The following is a 7,500-nucleotide window of genomic DNA, read 5'->3' as shown; positions in this document are numbered from 1 at the left end:
TAGGGAGGACATGCAAGAAAATAAGGAAGGATAGATGTGGAGAAAAGGGAGGGAGAGGGAGAGGGAGAGAGAGAGAGAGAGAGAGAGAGAGAGAGAGAGAGAGAGAGAGAGAGAGAGAGAGAGAGAGAGAGAGAGAGAGAGAGAGAGAGAAAGAGAGAGAGAGAACTAAATCACCCAGAAGTGGTTCAATAACACCCTCCTCCCAGATGTCACTTTCATTCACCATTTTCCCGGTCGAGCAAAGCAAAAAGGAATCTTGATGCTCTTACTGTAAGTAAACCGAGAGAAATTCGAAGAGAGCACTTCAAGCGCACCAAAGAGAAAAGGATGAGGTGTTAAAAGTGTCACAGTAAAGAAGTGACATGACGTGATGGGACAGAAACGAGAAGGGAGAGTGAAGGAATGCAACTGACGTGGATGAGGAGGCGGGACAAGTGTTGCAAGCAAGCAACTATGTGGCTGAAGTAATTCTGTTAACGTGAGGATGGGAGTGGGGGAGGGGGAGGGGGAGGGGGAGGGGGGGAGGGGAGGAGGGAGAGGGGAAGGGGGGAGAGGGGGAAGGGGACGGGGAAGGGAAGGGAGAGGGGGAGGGGGGTATGGAAGATCTGAAAATATGAAGGGGAAGAGAGGAAAGAAGAAAAGAAAGGGGAGGATAAAGGGGATCTAAAAGTTAAGGGAAAGAGAGAGGGAGGGAGAAGGGAAGGAGGGAGGGAGGGAGGGAGGGAGGGAGGGAGGGAGGGAGAGGGAGAGAGAGAGAGAGAGAGAGAGAGAGAGAGAGAGAGAGAGAGAGAGAGAGAGAGAGAGAGAGAGAGAGAGAGAGAGAGAGAAGAGCAGAGAGAGAGAGAGAGAAGAGAGAGAGAGAGAAAGAGAGATGGGGGAGAGAGAGAGAGGAGAGGGAGAGAGAGTGAGAGAGAGAGAGAGAGAGAGAGAGAGAGAGAGAGAGAGAGAGAGAGAGAGAGAGAGAGAGAGAGCGAGAGAGAGGTGAGAGGGGGGGGGAGAACAAGCGGGAGTTCGCATTACAGCCGCAGCGGTCGCCACTGCCCCACGCGGACTCTGTTTCGCTCGCACTCGCACTCCGGCCGGATCAGGTGACGAGGCGCCGCCGTCAGCTGATCGCTTGATGGACAGGTCATCCTCCTGGACGCCTCGCCGTGTTTCGTCTTGCCTGCTTCTGGGCGGGGGCGGGGGGTCGCGGGCGCGCTGGGACACGGACGCAGGCAAGGAGGTTGTATACACACCACGCGCACGCGCACGCACACATACACACATACACATACACACACACACACACACACACACACACACACACACACACACACACAATCGCACATATATCATCATCGGGTGAAAGTGTTGCCGCGGAGAAACTATCCAGCCATCGCTACTCGGCGGTCGGGAGACGACGGAGGGGGAAGCACAATAAAAATAATGACTACAAATAATGATGATTAAAGACAACGATAGTAATAAAATCAACAACAATAATAAGATTATAATAATAATAATAATAATAATAATAATAATAACAGTAATAACAAAATGATAAAAACAATACCAGATAGAATGACACATAGAAAGTGTATGAATTTCCCCAAAACAAAATAACGCATCCAAAGTCGAAAGCATTCCAGAAAAAACGGACCCACGTCGGGCAAGTACCCCTGTGCCCCTCACCCCCACCCACCCCCCACCCCCACCCCAGACCACACCCCGCGACCTCGGCCACATCACAAACATGATTATTCCGCATAACAGTTTCTTATTCTTGTCCATATCCTCACTTTTATTTCATCCTCGTTAATCAAATCATTATTACATCTTTATTTCCTAAACGATCTTTATTCTCGACGTTCGTATGTATTGGCGAATCAGGTAACTGCAAGCGCGGGGCATTTCACCTCGAGAGAGAGAGAGAGAGAGAGAGAGAGAGAGAGAGAGAGAGAGAGAGAGAGAGAGAGAGAGAGAGAGAGAGAGAGAGAGAGAGAGAGAGAGAGAGAGAGAGGAGAGAGGAGAGAGAGGAGAGGAGAGAGAGGAGAGAGAGAGAGAGAGAGAGGGAGAGAGGGAGAGAGGGAGGGAGGAGGGGAGAGAGGGAGGGAGAGAGGGAGAGAGGGAGGAAGGGAGAGGAGGGAGGAGAGGGAGAGAGGGGAGAGAGAGAGAGAGGGAGAGAGAGAGAGAGAGAGAGAGAGAGAGAGAGAGAGAGAGAGAGAGAGAGAGGCCACTGCGGCACTCGGCATCGCTTGGCCCTCCTGGTGGCATCTCGGGGCTGCGGACGGCCCTCTGGTTTCTGCCTTTGCAGATCGCATTCTTCCGCCCTCTCTTCCTCCTCCTTTTTTCTTTTTATTTCTCTTTATTCTGCCCTCTTGCACTCTCCTTTCCCTTCTCTGTCTCTCTGTCTCTGTCTCTCTTTTTCTTCTTCTATCTTCCATCCTCTCTTTCTAACTCTCATCCTCACTCTCTGTCCCTCTCTCTTAATCTATCCTCTTCTCTCTCTATCCCTCGCCTCCCTTATCACCCAATCCTTTCACCAGTGGCATTGCCACAATCCTTCATCTAACCTGCTGCAAGATGTTGCCATACAGGAAACAACCTCCACTCCTACCCCCCCCCCCCCACCCACGTCCCGCAGTTTACCCCTCTGGACTAACAAGTACTCCCCCCTCCCCTCCCCCCCCACCCACCTCCCGCAGTTTACCCCTCTGGACTAACGAGTACTCCCCCCTCCCCTCCCCCCCACCCACCTCCCGCAGTTTACCCCTATGGACTAACGAGTACTCCCCCCTCCCCTCTCCCCTCCCCCCCATCCCGCCTCCCACCCCCCTCTCTCCGTAAGACCTTGGTCCACTTGCTACAGCGATGCTAGGCCAACCATGGACACAGAGGCAGGCCGGCCGGCAGAGGGGGAACGGGGGGGGGGGGGACGGGGGGAGGAAATATTGATGGGGTGTATGAGAGGAAGAAGGGAAGGGAGGGAAGAAGAGATATGGATAGTGATAGAGAGAGAAATGGAAAGATGGAGATGAGAGAGAGAAAGAGAGAGAGAGAGAGAGAGAGAGAGAGAGAGAGAGAGAGAGAGAGAGAGAGAGAGAGAGAGAGAGAGAGAGAGAGAGGTGGAGAGAAAAAGAGAGGTGGAGAGAGAAAGAGAGGTGGAGAGAGTGAGAGAGGTGGAGAGAGTGAGAGAGAGAGGTGGAGAAAGAGAGAGGTGGGGGGGGGGGAGAAGCGAGAGTGAGAATAACACACCTATTCAGTTACAAATGACTTTGTTCATCTGTTTCCTCGACATCATTGAACTGATCACCCGCGGGACGGAAATTCCCTGCGCTCATTCCACAAACATCTGAATAATGTGTATGTTTATGTGAGTGAGTGAGTGAGTGAGTGAGTGAGTGAGTGAGTGAGTGAGTGAGAGAATGAGTGTGTGTGTGTATGTGTGTGTGTGCGCGCGCGCGTGCGCGTGTATGTTTGTCTATACATGTGTATTTGTATTTGTATTTGTGTTTGTGTGTGTGTGTGCATGTGCGTGAGCGTACGCGTATATGTTTGTCCATACATGCTTGTGTGTGTGTGTGTTTACCTAATTTCGTTTTTTTCCGGGAGCATGTGTGCACTGTGCACGTCTACATGAGGATAAAAAATCCCAACCCCCGAGTCCAGGACCTAACTCCAAACCGAAGGAACAACACACACACACACACACATAGCAGGCGCTTCGTGTGGATTTTCCCGGCAACTGCATGACGGAGGGTTGGGTGGCAGACACTCTTGCACCACCAACATTACCACCTCACCACATTGTGTCATGCGCTGCGCCGCCTGCCTAGCCAAGGCCATGCGCTGAGCCGAGTGACTGACGGACGGATTGCGGTGTTCATGCACAGGTACATACATAACACTAGCACATGTACACACGATCACACACACACACCCTCTCTCTCCCATATATTATTCTTATGAATTATTATCTTCATATACGTTGGTAATTAATGATTTCAAATAATGTATAGATCATTAATATTAATGTTGCTATCACTATCAAGACTATCATCATTGCCCCATCATTATCAATATTTATGATCGTTATTGGCTTTACTACCGGAATTACCATTATTACTATTCCTATAATCCTCTTATGTGTCACAACAAGCAATTTCACCATCATAAAAGTCCCCAAAATTGTTTTCGTTTTCCGTTCGCTGTAGTGCAAGATTGCTTTGCAATTATGCAATAGAAAGAATTGGCTCTTGTAATAATAGTTACAGCAAATATGGTAAGACGTAAATAACCATTACGCTACTAATCATCATGCTGGAACAATGGTTTAAAATGCCAGTGATGATAACATCATGATCATGTTCATCACCATCACGGCGCCGACGACCATGATAATGCTAATGACAGACAAAATAAAAAGGCCTACGATAGCAACACCGAGATCGACACACGAACGCCACAACACGTGTCACTTCCAGCGCCATTGCGTGACGTCACTAAAATCAGCTGATGAGACGAACAGTCATGTGGACTTCCTATGTGCATGTAAGCCACACACCTGTTACCCCCCCCTCCCCCTCCTTCAAGTCCGGTAATAACTGTAACAAACTGTGGAAACAACCATAGGACTTTTTTTATGTTCTGGTAGCGTGGAAATGGTAGCTAGACGGTAAGCTATGGATTCTTTGTGTGTGTGTGTGTGTGTGTGTGTGTGTATTTCGGATAATCTAAACGTTTCGTTTTAAGTATACATGCGGGTGCCTAGATGCGGACGCAAGTATTCATATTCTTGTATATGAAAACGTGTTTATGTATGTACAAAGAACATCCCTTGCTATATATACAAACGTACTAATGTTTTCCTCCATTTCACCTCATCTCCCCTTAACCATCACCAACCCCAGCTCATGACACATGACAACGAATTCCCACCAAACGAGATAAAACACGTTATGGCATAAGATCTATAATTACGATAACGTTCCGTGCTTCCTGGTGTACTTTTAAAACCTTTCCAGCTGCTGCACAAAGGTTAAATCTAATTGAATTATATATATCAGCATCTTAGGATAATCGTATGTATGCCTTTGGGAAAAAAAAAGTTCTCGTGACAAGGCTCCCAAAAACGTGGTTCAGACCACAGCGAAGTCTAGGGGTTTCCAGAGAGGGAGAGAGGGAGGGAGGGAGGGTGTGGAGAGGAGGGGAGAGGAGGGGTGGGTGTGGGTGGGGGGGTGCCAGTATTGATTCAACGAGCCCCTCCTCCTCTTCCCACCCCCTCCTCCTCTGCCCTCTCCCCTCTCCTCCTCCTCCTCCTCCTCTTCCTCACAGTGCCTCCTAACTCCTCCGTCTGGATGGTGTTCCGATCCCCTTGTCCCTGGCACTCCCGCTGGCACTGCCCTCCATCACGGGCACTGACACTAGCAACACACCACGCACGCAATCCGCCGCAACACCCACTGCCACTTCTCTCTCTTCAAACCTCTATCGATTTCCATTTTTCTCCCTGTGTGTAGGTTAGGAGGCAGAGGCAGGGGGAGAAGGTGGCTCTCGTCGCAAAAAGTGATCTGCAAGTGTTGCCTTTGCAGTGTGTGCATCAAGGAACCACTGGCGTGCCAGGCACTTGAGACGGGCGCGTCACAACACAAAGACACTAGACACTCGCTCCGTGACACACACTTGAATTCCACATAGCAATCGCTTCGTATTATTCCAATAAACAACTCCAACAAGACACTCCCGGACGCGGGGTTTCCACTGCCTCCTCTTTCTCTCACACACCCGCGACAGGCACTACACGAACGGCCACCATAATGGAAACCCTTACAGGCCAAACACTATCTCGCCACGCCGCCGGGAAGGGAGCGCGAAGTCGTACGTCCTCACGTTCCGCCCGCGAGACTCACACTGAGGCGCCTGATGACATTCGCCGATTCGCGTGCGCCGTTCCGCCATGTGCGCTCCGGAGCCGCCGCCGTGCCCGCTTCGAGAGCTCTGCCTCGGCGAAGGACGAGTCGGAATCGAGTCTCACAAGTGGACACTACTTTTATGTGCGCTAATGCCATTACATATCAATAGCACCGAATCTCGTGGATATACTATAGTATCTCCTGTAACGAAATCGTTTTTCCGTCACTTGCGTTTTCCTTTATATTCTCATAGAACTCTCGCCGTGAGCGCTTTCAATCGTCCGATTCTTTCGCATGTACCCTCGTGCCTCCTACTTCCCTTCGCCTTTCGCCTGTTCGTGCGTTTGCCTGAATGACCTTGACAGAAAGGAACGTTCCGAAGACCTGGTTTCCCGCTCGACAAACGCGATCTCTCGACTCGCAGCGGATCGAGAGCGAAATATCCAAAGATCTTCTTTTAAAAGCTTTCAGGATTTTCCTCCACCTCGCCCTACCGGTTACTTAATAATCTAAATAGGAAGAGTAGTTTCGAATAGTTTAGCCTTCCGTTAAGCAAGAGTGGCGTAATTAACACTTCTCCGTAACTCAAGTTAAAGCTGTGGTTAACCCTCCATCCATGCACACCCACGCGGCCACAGCCAACGTACGAATAACAGCTGATCTGTTCATTAGTGAACATCTGAACGCTCCTATTAATACTAAAGCTCAAATTTCAGTCAAGGGAATCTACATCTATCAAATATCGACATTAAATACCCTGCTGAGATAGAGGAGTTTCCATTTGTATCTGATTTACGTTCTGATTTATTGATCTAGGCACCGTCTTCAAGTCTTCAGTCTTCAACTGTATAAAAATCTATGATAATGAAGTTCAAAGATTCTCCGTGTCCAAAGATAACAAAAAATTTGATTATGTGATAGTAGTTTATATCTTTAATACTTATAAAATGTGTGTATATAAAAAAGTCTGTGATAAAGCGGTCATGTGTTTATTATCTCCCACTGGCAAACTGCGTGCACGCCAAGGCTAAGATTGCGCGCTCTCATTTCTTGTTGTTTGTCTTTAGTTTCAATACACTTTAATTAGGAGAGATGTCTGGAGAGGGAGGAGGGGGGGGAGGGAAAGAGAGATGGTAGGGGTAGACAGATGATGTCGATAACAAAAAGCAACTAAAACAACAATAATAACAATAAAATAATGATAATGATAACCGTGATGATAATGACATAAAAGCCACTACACAAATCACGTCTCATATTTTCTTCATGGTTGTTCACCACTAATTACTTCTTTACCACCACCACCCCGCCCCGCCCCAGAACATGAGTGCAAGATCACTGCTATGCAAAGCAGCTCCTCATCACGCAAAAAAAAAAAGTTTCTTTTTCTTTTAACGAGAAGAAACTCCATTTCATAGCTTTCTGGTACGATTTCACAATTGTTCATTACGAGCTGTATCATTTTACGATGAAATGGTTAGTTTCCCCCAAATTACAATTCACTTAAACGTAATAAAATCGTTTATAATCCCAGCAAGAAATTCATCTAAAAAAAAGAGGAATCGTTAGTAACCCAAACGTATCCTCTGTTGAAGGATACGAATGC

General features: G+C 48.3%; 1 protein-coding gene across 2 annotated transcripts in view; it reads right to left on the bottom strand.

Annotated features, from left to right (window-relative positions):
- Cen (cerebellar degeneration-related protein 2-like) overlaps nucleotides 1-7,500 on the bottom strand; it is a 182,067-nt gene that overhangs the window by 170,010 nt on the left and 4,557 nt on the right. Inside the window, exon 1 of one of the 2 annotated variants that reach the window (XM_086532988.1) lies at nucleotides 5,813-5,921. The exons of the other annotated variant lie outside the window; for it this stretch is intronic. The gene's annotated coding sequence lies outside the window, so the exon portion shown is untranslated. Of the gene's footprint in view, nucleotides 1-5,812; nucleotides 5,922-7,500 lie in introns of those variants that run through there. 2 annotated transcript variants of the gene reach the window in all.

This window comes from Penaeus japonicus, unplaced genomic scaffold, assembly GCF_977035675.1.
Source record: "Penaeus japonicus unplaced genomic scaffold, GWHDUDI00000001_assembly GWHDUDI00000038, whole genome shotgun sequence".
Taxonomy (NCBI): Eukaryota; Metazoa; Arthropoda; class Malacostraca; order Decapoda; family Penaeidae; genus Penaeus; species Penaeus japonicus.
This window is presented reverse-complemented; position numbering and strand designations above follow the sequence as displayed.